Source organism: Schistocerca cancellata, chromosome 9 (assembly GCF_023864275.1).
Source record: "Schistocerca cancellata isolate TAMUIC-IGC-003103 chromosome 9, iqSchCanc2.1, whole genome shotgun sequence".
NCBI classification, from domain to species: Eukaryota; Metazoa; Arthropoda; class Insecta; order Orthoptera; family Acrididae; genus Schistocerca; species Schistocerca cancellata.
In genome coordinates, this window is record NC_064634.1 from 483,530,256 (window position 1) to 483,544,285 (window position 14,030).

The following is a 14,030-nucleotide window of genomic DNA, read 5'->3' on the forward strand; positions in this document are numbered from 1 at the left end:
AGGTAGCGTCGAATGGGACACATGAGATGGCATAGATGGTATTAACTAGGTTAACATGCCGTGCTGCTAGGCAGGCAGCCAAATGGGGCAGAAAAAGAGCTATAGTTGCAGCTAACATGGGTAGTCAAATAGGGCACACAGGTTGGTGCATCTGTTACTAACCAACCAGACTCAAATGGGACACACAGTATGGTGTAGCTGCTACTAGCGTCGTGCATCAACATAGCTTCGGCTATCCAGGGGCAAAGAGGCACAAGAGTCATTGTAATTGTGGCTAACCAGTGTCAAAATTTAGACATGACATGATGCAGCCAGTACTATCTAGGTTGAGTCAAATGGGGCCGATGACCGAGCATATCGGCTGCTAACCAGGCAGAGTCAAATGGGGCACATAAATTTGCATGTTGTCCCACCATGCAAAGTCAAATGGGGACATGACAGGCTGAGAGCTTCCCACCATTAGTAGTACATATTACCACTAAAGCAACCAGCGAGTGAGGTGGCGCAGTGGTTAGACACTGGACTCACATTCGGGAGGACGATGGTTCAATCCTGCGTCCAGCCACCCTGATTTAAGTTTTCTGTGATTTCCCTAAATCGCTCCAGGCAAATGCTGGGATGGTTCCTTTCCAAGGACACGGCCATCTTCGTTCCTCGTCCTTCCCTAATCCGATGCGACCAATGACCTCGCTGTCTGGTCTCCTTCCCCAAAACAACCCCAACCACTAAAGCAGTTAAACTGTCAACATTTCGACCAACTTGCTGCAGTCCTCTTCAGGGCGGTGAACTGCATGGAAAAGGGCGACAGCAAGTCAGTCGAAACGTTGGCAGTTTAGTTGCTTCAGCTTTTATAATGACATGGTCCAATACCCAAATTTATTCTATTCAAAACGTATGTATTATGTTTTATCACTAAGTCTGTTCTACACGTATTTGAGTTTATTAATATTATTTTTACTCGGTTATGTAGTCATTGTCCTCTACAAAACAATATCTATCTCTTTGAATAAAATTATCCCACCGGCGTTACCAGGAGAGTTTTTTACCCATTTAGTGTCCATAACGAATGTAACAAATTTACTTTCAATTCATCACTGATAAGGAAGAAGAAAGGAAAATTTTGTAGTTGATGCAGTAATTAAAGATGGAGCATAATATGTTATTGGGAAATACTGGGAAAGAAAACAGCTATTACCTTTCAGAAAGGAACTGTCTCATCATTTACTTTAATCGGTTTAGTGTGGCCATGTAACATCTGAATATCCATGTGGAATTTGAACTGCTCTCCTCTCAGGTGAGACTCCAGTGTCTTATCACTGTGGCATCTCATTCAGTGTCATGAGTGGCGTTCAAATTGATTTTTCAGCCTCCAGTATTGCAGAGAATACATAATCGGAAGGAGGAGTAGCATAAAATGTGTAGATGTGCCATGAAATGAGAGATGTCTACTTTGTTTTAAATATTCCACGTTCCTTCCACTACATGGCTTAGCAGTTCATTGTAAATTACCGATAGTGCATATGCATCACACCATGATCAGACACACTGTACCCAACTCTTACATATGATCAGTGGTCCGCTGGTAAGGCATCAGACTGACCAGGGCACCTGGAAATAGTGGCAGAATACTATGAGAAGTAGATGTACGTCTTTTAACTTGCTAGAAGAGTGGCATTGTCGAAATGCTAAAAGAATGGTCCAGATGAAGTGTTTGAAGCCTAAAACTCCCCCTTTTCTAACACGTCAGATTTTTGACATTACTTATTAAAAGATGTTGGCAATATTGGTGTGTTCTGCGAAGTCTGACTAACACATAGGTGTTTCAGATAAGGTGTTTTTCTCTGTAACTGACAGAATAAAAAGTGAGAGGAATATGCTTTTAGATAAATAAACGTAAGAAACGTTAGTATTCCTATGGAGTTACGTACATAGTTTATTTAGTTGTTTTTCAGATTACATCAATGAGTTATTCATTAAATAGAATATTATTTCATCTTTTATGCAGCTGATGTATTTAAATTGACTGTGTACGAATGAATTTACATAGAATTTTTTTCAGTTTCGTTAGACAGCTACAAAACTTCCCAGTTTTAGGGGGTCTTGTTTAAACGACATTTAGAACTTGTTTCATCAGACATTATATGTTATTCAAGTATAGTATTAACCAAACTTTTCGGTACACTTGGGACTATCACCCTTTCAATTTTCCTTGGAAAAGAAAAAGAGCTTCCCATCACTCCATCGCGCACCGGTAGCCAGAACCAGCCCTTACTCCAGTCATTAGCCCTGTTGAGTCTCTTTTATTGTGATGTAGATAAGGAGGGCACAAATAGACAAAACTCCACGTGACTCGAGCCGTGAATGCTTTTTTAAGTCATATGTTGCAAGTAATTGGTTGTTTGATCAAGTTTTAGTCCTGATGATCGTTTAGGATGGACGTCACTTTTACACGCTCCGTTTTCTTACGCAGTGTATTAGCCACTGGAATCCTCTACACCTATCTTCAATATAAAATGCACATCGTCAATCCGTAACTGCAGCTGAAAATCTGAAGCGTCTTATCTATACTACATAAAACTTGTAATTTATTCTGCGTCCTTGTACATATACCCACAAATCATAAATTCTCAATAATCTCAGTATAATCGAAAACCATGCTATATTCAAGAGCAAATTCAAAGTTTCCGCATCGATATTTCCCAGTCGTCTTGCTCCTCTCTAACAGCGAACCAATTTCTCCGCCATACCCTCGGGTCTACCCTTGCTTTCCTCATACCTCGTTCTGTTCCTTTCATCTGCTGTACGTACTGCTCTTTCTGTTACTATTAACTTTCCCTATCATCTCTCGCACCAATTAATTTCTTTCAGTTTTGCTGCCATGATTTTCAGTTATTATATCACTACTCCCATCTGGCAGGATGGGAGTAGTGATACTTAGATACCGAGGAAAGCATTTAACATAATGGTAATGACATTAGTTTGATAATTATATTTATTACTTTGTCATGTAACTCATGTACAAAGTGCATTACAGTATATACTGTAAAGATAATGTCCAAGATTTCTTGGGCCGACCAAGAGAGATCCTGAAGGCCAAATTTCACCAGATGAAACAAATAAAATACGTATCTCCCCAAGAGTAACGTTCTTCCACTACATTGTTCATAATGTAGTTGAAATGAGATTCATACTGAAACTCGCAGTGTAAGTTTTATATTTTTAGGAGAAGACGTAATAAAGTTTTTACCTAGATAACAATGTAAATTAACTATTTGTGCAGGGAACATTTGTAGAATGTTTAAGCTGCCGAACACAAAGGAGAAATGCAGACCTGCATTGAAAGGGACAACATTTCTGGGGAGGACACCTGCGGTTTGATGTTAGCGGAAACATCAGAACCATGTCGCCGTGTTTACATATGCTTGACAAATCAAGGAAAAATGTCGTTTCCACAACAGGCCAAAAATAACAGATAACAGATTCGTATCGCACTGCGGGCGCGGCGGGAACGACAAACAGAAACCACACGCATAACTGCGCTCTGAAAAGCAATTATTCAATCAGAAATCCCGACAGCAAAATAGCCAGCGGGCTGCCACGTCACATCACGTCACGTCACACAAAAATGTGAAAGCAGAACTCGAATTTAATTGTCGTGCACCAAGCGAAGCGAACCGACCGTCAACCTTTATTCGCATGCATTCTCATTTCCTGAACGTCAATGAGGTTTGTGGAAAAATATAAATATTGCTATATATATATTCAGCGATCTGTCTATTCTATATAATTCATTTCCTTGCCAAATTAAAAGCTCAATAATGTACGTCACCTCAGTGATAAAATTCTAGTTTGAAATCTGATTTTTTTGTGTTGGCATTTGGAGTGATACCAAGTTCCTCTAATACCCCAATTATTCCCTTTATACTACCATTAAACGTTATCACAGCATCACAAACACCAAAGCATAGAGTTTTCCTTCCTACAAAGACATTTTTTGGTATGCGGGTCCAAATTACATTATTGAAAGGATCATTCGGGTTTTGTGTTCGACCACGGAGACATTTGGAAAGAAGGTCAGGATGATCTAATTCTCTATATTGGTTTAGCTTCCATCACTGCAGATGGTTTAGCTTCCATCACTGCAGATGGTATACTATTTTTGTGCCTAAATTGTTCTTCGCTACCCGCTGCCTGAGCTTTGCGGTATTTGCACTATGAATCAGTACCAGGTGGACAAAGACCATGTATAGGTATATTATCAGTGGAAGATTTGTGGAAGAATGTAGCCCACACTGCTTGTTTCATCCCTTGTAGGTCATGTGTATTGTTTCTTATTGCCATTCGATGACAATGCTGGAGTCCATCAATATTTTTGTCTGTAAGTCTTCCTTTACCATTTAGAGTCTTTCCATCTGATAACTTCTCTTTTCATTTTGTCTGCTTCAATTTTCGGAGACGTATTCCCATCCGTTTTTGAACGTGGCCCACACATTTAGTCTTAACAATCTGCTTATTACCACTACTGATTTGTAAGCTTTTGAATCACCATCCCCCAAGTACTCAGTGTACCACACACCTCTCTCCTGTTGTGAACGTCTGAACATAGAAACAACTGCAGTAGCCTCCATACCCCCACTAGTTCCCTCATAATACTTAGAGCAAATAGTTTTATCGCTTTCACTTGGCTCATCAACTGATTTACACTGATGACAGTATTTAGTTAGCACTTCAATGTCTAAAACTTTACCTGTGTCAACACTAGTGACGGTTGCAACTGCATTTTTTGATGTATGACCTCTCTTATGCCACAGATAAGTCTGTTGTGTTATTTAATTCTACTGCTTCTTTAGCAGCAGCTTTCATAGAAGCAACAGCAACAGATTTGACACATTCACCAATTACTTCTGTGTACTTACTTGATCTGGTTGGTGGGTTTGGCAAGTTCAGCGTTGGACATATTACTTCAGCTGCAGTCAATCCTTTCCCAATGCACCTCATTCCATACATTTCTCTCAAACAAGTCATTTTTGCCCTTTTCAGAAGTCCAAAATGATGTCAAGAGCCTGCAAACTTCGCACTGAATATCAAGTTTGTTAGCCAGTCCAGTCCTTGCAGATGAGTCCTCAGAGATGTTAATTTGCCCACCACAAACCTTACATGACACAGCATCTTGGAAAACTTGTCCTAACACACTCAAATCTAAAAGATCGTAACCTAAACTATTTTGATCTTTGCCAATAAATAAGTCCTCATGGTCTCCAAGTTTCCTCTTCGAAGTATCCGTAGTCGTGTCCTTATCACGGGTCTGTGAAAAATCTATTTCAGGATCAACACTGGATTCAGATTTTGTGATATGCTGATTTCCATGGAAACGTCGCTTGTTAAAACAACCCTTTCTTTTCGTCATGTTGAAAAGAGGTATAAGAGCGTATAATAACACACCAAACCACTATGTTTTCAGTTCAAAACTTGTGAAACACTACAACCACAAAGTAAATAAACAAAATGCATGTGCTATACTGCCATTTCTGTTTACACAGTGCATCCAACCTCTTAACACGAAAATTAACGTGATTTAAAGGAATAAATAGCTGAAAACCACAGCCTTCTAGATAGAGATACTTAGGCAAGTCAGTGCAGAACGACCGGATAATTTTACACACGCACTATTAACTTTGAAATGATGAAAACTACACTTCCAATTGGAATTTTTCGACAAATAATGCATCAAATTATTCAGAAGAATCAAATATTAATAAGAGATAATAATCCGAAAATGTCACTTTTTGACCAATTCCGCCATACGTACTCCCCTTAAATCTTGATAAACTGCCATTGTAGCAGCAGTAATCGATCTCACAATTGCGACAGACAAGTCAATGCAGTCAAGTAGCCGAGCAAGGTGGGTGCGCATTTTATATTTTCTTGTTAGTGAAAGTAAATTTTGCTTACTCGAGATATTTTGTTGTGTACCCGCAGACAAAGCTCTTACCAACCAAGAAAGTACAACGATAAAACGTCCATAGTTTAAGGGTTATTTTGATACTCTTTACAGAGATAAATGTTTAAAGCGTTTTCGCAAACGTTCTAAAATAATTCCAATATGGTGATAGGGCACAATGTCCCGCTTAAATAGGTGCACGTCGGCCTCCATGGCTAACCTACCCCACTGTCTTTATGTAAGTAAACACTTATTATTTTAATAGGTACGTTCGTAAACAAAGTCTAAATGATATCCACTGCAAATTTTTCCGTAAGAAAAGTTTTACGTCTGCATGGTTTCTTCGATGTGTCAATTGCAAAACAAACTCAAGTTACATTCATAAACGGTTGTGTGAAGTCAAAAAATTTCGCGGCGTAGTACGCATATCGAAGCATATCATCGGCTATAGATGCAGATACCTCACATAGGAAAAAGTGAGTCGAGGCAACGCTGTGGGGGAACAGATATGCAGAGTCACCGATGTTCGGGTCGCGTTCGCGACAAACTTCATTTTCCAGTGTAAGCATCAGTTTGTATACAATATACATCTCCATAATGCAGTATCTTATGTACTTTTTTTCTTTTTTTGTTGTCTTTATTTCAACATTAAGACATAACGTGAACTTCTTACAGACGTAAACGGTTACTTTGTTTCACCCATGACATAAATAAAGCCAACAGAAAATAATAGTCGTTACGGTTGCATCGTGCATATCCAATGAGGTGCGAAAAACACAATGGATAGGCTACACTAGATTGCACACAATGCTACGCACAATAATTCCACTCTGTACATTTGACGTCGAGGCTTATCTTCACAGACCCGTTACGTGTACATACGAGCAACGTTCAGTTTAGACATCCTACCACCTTGCGTCTACAAACACTTTGCCACTCGCTGGATCATACTTCTCTGGACATTACACAACACAAGTGCATCCACCATTTTCAAAGCGTCATGTACGCGAGCTATTAGGTTCTGTATATCCATGGTTGGAATACTGTAAACTTGTTCCTTTAAGTGTCCTCACAAATAAAACTCTAGTGGATTGAGGTCCGAGCCCGCATCTCGTGGTCGTGCGGTAGCGTTCTCGCCTCCCACGCCCGGGTTCCCGGGTTCGATTCCCGGCGGGGTCAGGGATTTTCTCTGCCTTGTGATGGCTGGGTGTTGTGTGCTGTCCTTAGGTTAGTTAGGTTTAAGTAGTTCTAAGTTCTAGGGGACTGATGACCGTAGCAGTTAAGTCCCATAGTGCTCAGAGCCATTTGAACCATTTGATTGAGGTCCGAGGAATGTTGACGCCAGAACATTGGACCTCCACGACCGACTTATTTCCCTGAAAAAGACTCATTCACTCCAAAGTGTGGTGGTGCACCAATATACTGAAACCACAGCTGTCGCCAGTGGAACGTTTTCTAATGCATCAGGCAAATTATTGCATAGGAACGTGCGACGGAGGGGCACATTCAACTTGTGCTGAAATAGAGACCAAAAGCACTTCTCCCACGATTTCAGCCCACAAGTTTATGCCAAAGTATGCCTAAAAACCACACACGTGAGGTGTGGGTTGTGTTCCAACCAATAATGACTGTTGCAGAGATTGACAATGCTTGCACGAGTGAAGGTAGATTCGTCAGTCTTCAACTAGGTGCAAAAGTCATTCACAGAACGGTACTCGTCGAAAGCAGTCCTCTGTCCGCTGGTGTTGATTTAACATGTAATGATACGGATGCAGTTCTTCGTCCTGCAACACTTCAGCAACCCATGTTTGAGATATCTGGAACTGTCGCGCAATATCACGGGTGCTTCGCCGAGGTGGCTGCTGAACGGTTTCAAGAATTGGATACTCTGTTTGTGGAGTACGTCTAGTCCTTGGACGACCTCTGTCCATTACTTTTGGACGAAGATCACCAGTTTCCTGAAGTCGAGAAACTTTCTTAGCGGCATGGCGTTTTTGAGGATACAGTGAAGCATATGCACGAGCAGCAGCAGCACATTGGTTATACCGTGCGCCAAAGCATATCGATGTATTCATCGTTTGTGTACTCCATTGGGAAGACGTCGCACGTGAACCTGACAGGACCAGTTACGGTTGTCCACAAGGCGATTAGTAGACACATGCATGGACGAAATTTCGAACCATAGGTCCATGGTGGATCTATGTTTGATGCCACAAGAATTTACTCATTGTGCTACGAATGTTGGTACGATAGAGGGGTGGTGATACACGTCCCTCTCTGCACCCCGATGCGCTGCATGACATGAGTGTTGTCTCCTCCTCGTTTTCATACATGTGTTCTCAAAGTGAGCCGATCTGATTTTCCTAGATAAACTTTTGTCTTGAATCTGGATGAGTAACCGCATGCCAACCTCAAAGTGCGGCATTTTTTCTTCACCTTGTATAACTCAGAGACTGAAAAGCTTCATAATGTTTACGGTTCGAAATAAGGTGCCAGCATTGACGTCTTTCTTCTGCAAAGTAAGTAAACATTCAATGACATTTAATGTATACCAATGAAAGGTCAGTTATTTAGAGATGCATCAAAACGGTTAATACTGTTTTCCTGGAGCTTTTTTGTCCGTCTCTCTCTGTCTGTATACAACTCAGGGTTGTCATGTTTAAAACACTGTTTTTAATCATGTGTTGAAAACACCGTTTAGTACGTTTTCTAAATAAAACATGTTTTTGTTAGAGTGTTTTAATCAACGTTTAAAACAAATAAAGAATTGTCATTCTTAAGTAATTTTAACCAGAGTAACAGGGAGGGGGGGGGGGGGGTGTTCCCACAACATCTCATCAGCTTTCGTCAAGGGGGGAGCGGGATCCAAATTTAAAAAAGAGACGCTGACGTCGTTAATGGTAGAATGGGGAGTCCCCTCTGGTATGCACTTCACAATGGGGTGCAAAGTATGAATGTAGATAGATGTAGATATTTAAATTAATAACGAAGTCCCAGAAACTTTTCTAAAGCAATAATGTGAATAAAGAAATATTTGCAGAAAAGTGAATCCGACATGGCAACGTTTCCGTTTACGGTGCACATCACCACTGAAAACATTACAATTTACGTATCTTGTTTGCGACTGCTGTGTCTTTGACCTTACGGTGTTCTAAAGACTTCATCCTCCAATATTTCGTTACCTGATATCTAATTATTACAAACCCCACAAAAAATGACGACGATTTTTTCTTATACAAATCTTCACTGCATTGGTATCTCGAAGCGGCATACTCACATAAACACACGTTATAAAACGAAAAGCACCAAATGATAAAAATTCCTAGCTGCCGATAGGTCTCTTACCATTATTTTATCATAAAAAAATTGAACAACAAACAACGGTTTTTCCGAGAGATCTTCAACGTACCGGTGCTTTTAAGGGGGTAGGACGTAAAACGGGAAGACATGTAGCAGGAGAGGCACCACAGGACATTTTAGTTCCCACTGTCTGTACTTTTACAAATAAATTCATAAAACTTCGTCAGCATGACCAGGAATGGTTCATATTTCACACTTGTAGCAGTGGAAATTCAAAAACATAAGTAAATAATTTTTTTACACGTATGTCGTCATTTTTTCACTTACTATTGACTGCGTTTGTTGCTATAGATACACTTTTCTGCACAAATATAAAAGTTTATTACTCACAGGTGTGTGAAACTCAAGAATTTATTTAATTTATGAAAAAATTAATGAGCTGTTACATTTTAAACTTCATGTTTAGAAAAAAACTGAAATTTTGTAGTTAATTTTGTTAATTTTTACCATAGCGTTTAATAGACGTGAAAAATTCTAGAGTTCCATGCACCTGTAAGTATAATTTGTATGCTGCGCAAAATTCATTGAAGAATCTCTCTTACTTATGAAGGAAAGTGTACCTGCAGCAACAAATGCAGCCAATAGTAAGTGAAAAAATTATGAAATTTCACATGTAAAAAAAATATTTTGTTATATTTTTGAATATTGTGTGTTCACAATTTTCAAGGCATATTGGTTACAGAATTCTACAAGATTTCCTCCACAACTATTAATGACATTTTCTCTATATCTTCCTACTACTGCATCATTTACTTGTGAGCCAAATCTCGCATTAAAATCTCCTGCTATTATTACTTCTTGGTGGTTTTTGACTTGGTTGAGTAGATGGTCTAACTTCTGGTAGAAATGGTTTTCGGTTTGCTGTGCCGCAATGTCGTTTGGTGCTCACACCCCTATTATAACTGTTTCAGTGCCATATAACGTGATGGTAATACTGACAATTCTTTCACCCATAAATGCATAGACCTTGATGTAAGCGCTCAGAGCTTTGTTAATAGGAACGGAAAAGCAGTAGACAATCTAATTTCTTTAAAGGAATGAGAAAAGCATTATGCAGACTTTTAACTGAAGATAGGCCATATTAAACGCAAGGGAAGGGATGGAAGTAACTGATCTAAATATAAACAGTACAATAGAGGAAGTGAATTGTGCATTAATTAAAGTGAAGAATGGCCGATCACCTGGTCCAGGAAACATTCCTGTTGAATTATGGAAGGCAGGAGGAAGATATCTGAAGAAACGAATAACCTGCCTGATGAACAACTATTGTAAAAGGATTGAAATTCCCTCAGAATGGAAAAAAGTTATATATGATTTCTATTTTCGAGAAAGGGTAAATAAAAGACACAAACTGCTGTAGAGGCATTAGTGTCAACTGTACAATGAGTCGCTTATCTGGCAAGATAATGTTTGACAAAATTAGACAAACTGTTGGCCACCATATCGGTGAAGATCACAGCGGGTTTAGGCAGAAGAGATATTTATTTTAGAGCAACTAATGGAGAAATTTATAGCAGAAGGGAAGGAGCTACACACTGTAGATTTAGCAAAAGCTTACGATACAGTCCCTAGGTCTAAGCTGTGGGAAGCTAAGAAATATATAGGTATGGATGATCACCTTTTACAAATTATTATTGAAATGTACAGAGATAATGTGGTACAGATCAACTGAAGTTCAAAGTTATCAGAATCTACTAATGTTACTAAAGGTTTGCGACAAGGTTGCAGTATGTCAGCCATCTTGTTCAGTTTATATGTAGAAGTGGCTCTCCGCAATTGGAAGAACAGCTACAGAGTAATGGGAATCACTGTCAACGATGTACATACATTTTCATTACGTTTTGCTGACGAACAAGCTATTATAGCATAAGATTATTATGACCTTGAGTTCATGATACGACGATTATATCAGTAATACAACAGATGGGGACTGCAAATGAGTCTAACAGAAATAGAGTATCTGGTGGTAAATAGAGATGCTAAATTTGAAGTACACATCAATGATAAAGCAGTTACGAGACAGGTAGAGAAATTTTAATATCTCGGTGTACATATTGATAAAAAGGGATTGGGCCATGCCGAAGTAAAATACGGAATACAGCAAAACAGAAAATTGTTAGGGTTTATGGATTCTTTTTGGTGGGATAAGAATATTTCCAACAGCAATAAGAAAAGAGTACGTGAGATAATGGTTGAATCAGTGCTATACTATGGATCAGAACTATGAATCTTATATGCGGTTCTCAAAAGAATTATAGCTGTGGGAATGGATTATTTGTGTAGGAGTGACAGAATATCAAGAATGAAAGGAAAATGTATGAGGAAGTAAGAGCCAGAATGAAGGCAAATGATACGGTGATAGATAGAATTGAAAGAAAATCATTAAAATGGTACGGACAAACGATGAGAGTGCCAGATCATCGGTGGCCAAAGAAGGTTTATGAATAGAAACCAAACGGCAGGCGTAAGCGCGGAAGACCACGTCGTCCTGGGTCAGACCACATAAATGGAGTAATGGAACGTCACAACATCGACAAGGAAGATGCGCTGGATACCAGGAATACAACAAGATGATGTTATTAATTAATCTTTGTATTGATTAACCCTTTAGTAATATTAATAATAATAATAATAATAAAATCCCGTGGAGACCCGGGAAAAGAATAGGCCTCCGGTATGTTCTGCCAGTCGTAAAAGGCGAAGAAAAGAACAAACCACTAATAGGGTTAACACCGTTTTTAGTGTGATTACTTGGTTCAGGACAGAACTAAAGAAGCCTCGGACAAGCGCCGTCATGGTCGGGGACGACGCTTGAACCCTATGCCCGCCCACAATGGTAACGACACTGCTAGCCAACTGGAAAATTATTTAAATCCAAATAGAGGTGTTTTACAGGATATGTTTCCTGCAACTACCCTAGAAGGAAAATAAAGGCAGAGGATGAGATGGTCAGATGAAGTTAATCGACACCTCATGTTCTGTTATTACCAAGCAACAAACCTAGGAACCAACACAACTGGATACAGATCACAAGTATACCCAACATTTATTACCAGATACCCAGAATTAAAATTTTTAACAGAACAACGGCTAGCTGATCAGATCCGTGTAGTAATCAAAAATAACAGGATACCCCAGTCACAATTAGAAAACATCAAACAACAAGTACAACAAATACTGGAACAAAATAATATGCAGTCAGAAGAAGAAGAAAATACAGTAATGGACTCAAACATCCCAGAGCAAACAAACAAAGACCAACACGCATCAATTAAACAATCAGAGGAAAACGAAATCTTAAGACAGCCACCAGAACAAGCACAAATAGAACACGAAGTGACACACACATTCGATATAGAAGAAAAATTTCAGCTGACATATATAGAATACAAAGACACAAATACAGACATTAGACCATTCTTGCATAGACCGCCAAATAACCCACAAGTCGAAACAACAATAAAAACTATGAACACAACCACACACAACAAAATAAATGAAAACACAAATATGGAAGAGTTACAACTACTGGTTTATATAGGAGCGCTCACTACACTAAATATACACACTAGGCAGAGATCAGAACCAACCAACACACAGAAGAAACCCACAAAACCAGCATGGCAACACAGGCTACAGATCAGAATAGAAAAACTGAGAAAAGACATCGGACAGCTAACACAATTTATAAGAAATGAAATGTCAGAAAAAAAACGAAAAAGGTTAGGTAAAATCTCACAACAAGAAGCGATAGAGCAACTAGATGAAAAGAAGCAGAAATTACAAGCATTGGCCAAACGACTTAGAACATACAAAAAAGGTGAAAATAGAAGGAAATAAAACCAAACATTCAACACAAACCAAAAGAAATTTTACCAGACAATAGATAACACACACATTAAAATAGACAATCCACCAAACATAACAGACATGGAACACTTCTGGAGCAACATATGGTCAAACCCGGTACAACATAACAGGCATGCACGGTGGATACAAGTAGAAACAGACACATACAAGATGATACCACAAATGCCTGAAGTGATAATTTTGCAATATGAAGTCACCCAAGCAATTAATTCTACTCACAATTGGAAAGCCCCTGGAAAAGATAAAATATCAAATTTCTGGCTAAAGACATTCACATCTAACTAAATTATTTAACAGTTACATTGCAGACCCATACACATTCCCTGATACACTTACACATGGAATAACTTGTCTGAAACCTAAAGATCAAGCAGACACAGCAAACCCAGCTAAATACCGCCCCATAACATGCCTACCAACAATATACAAAATATTAACTTCAGTCATTACACAGAAATTAATGACACATACAACACAGAACAAAATTATAAATGAAGAACAAAAAGGCTGTTGCAAAGGAGCACGAGGATGTAAAGAGCAACTGATAATAGATGCACAGGTGACATATCAAGCTAAAACTAAACAAAGGTCGCTACACTACGCATACATTGATTACCAAAAAGCTTTTGATAGTGTACCCCACTCATGGTTACTACAAATATTGGAAATATACAAAGTAGATCCTAAATTGATACAGTTCATAAACATAGTAATGAAAAATTGGAAAACCACACTAAATATCCAAACAAATTCAAATAATATCACATCACAGCCAATACAGATTAAGCGTGGAATATACCAAGGAGACTCATTAAGTCCTTTCTGGTTCTGCCTTGCTCTGAACCCACTATCCAACATG

The 14,030-nt window shown here is 38.9% G+C and overlaps 1 protein-coding gene across 1 annotated transcript in view; it reads left to right on the top strand.

Annotated features, from left to right (window-relative positions):
- Positions 1-14,030, top strand: part of LOC126101511 (uncharacterized) — a 936,969-nt gene that overhangs the window by 608,468 nt on the left and 314,471 nt on the right. The gene's annotated exons all lie outside the window — the stretch shown is intronic.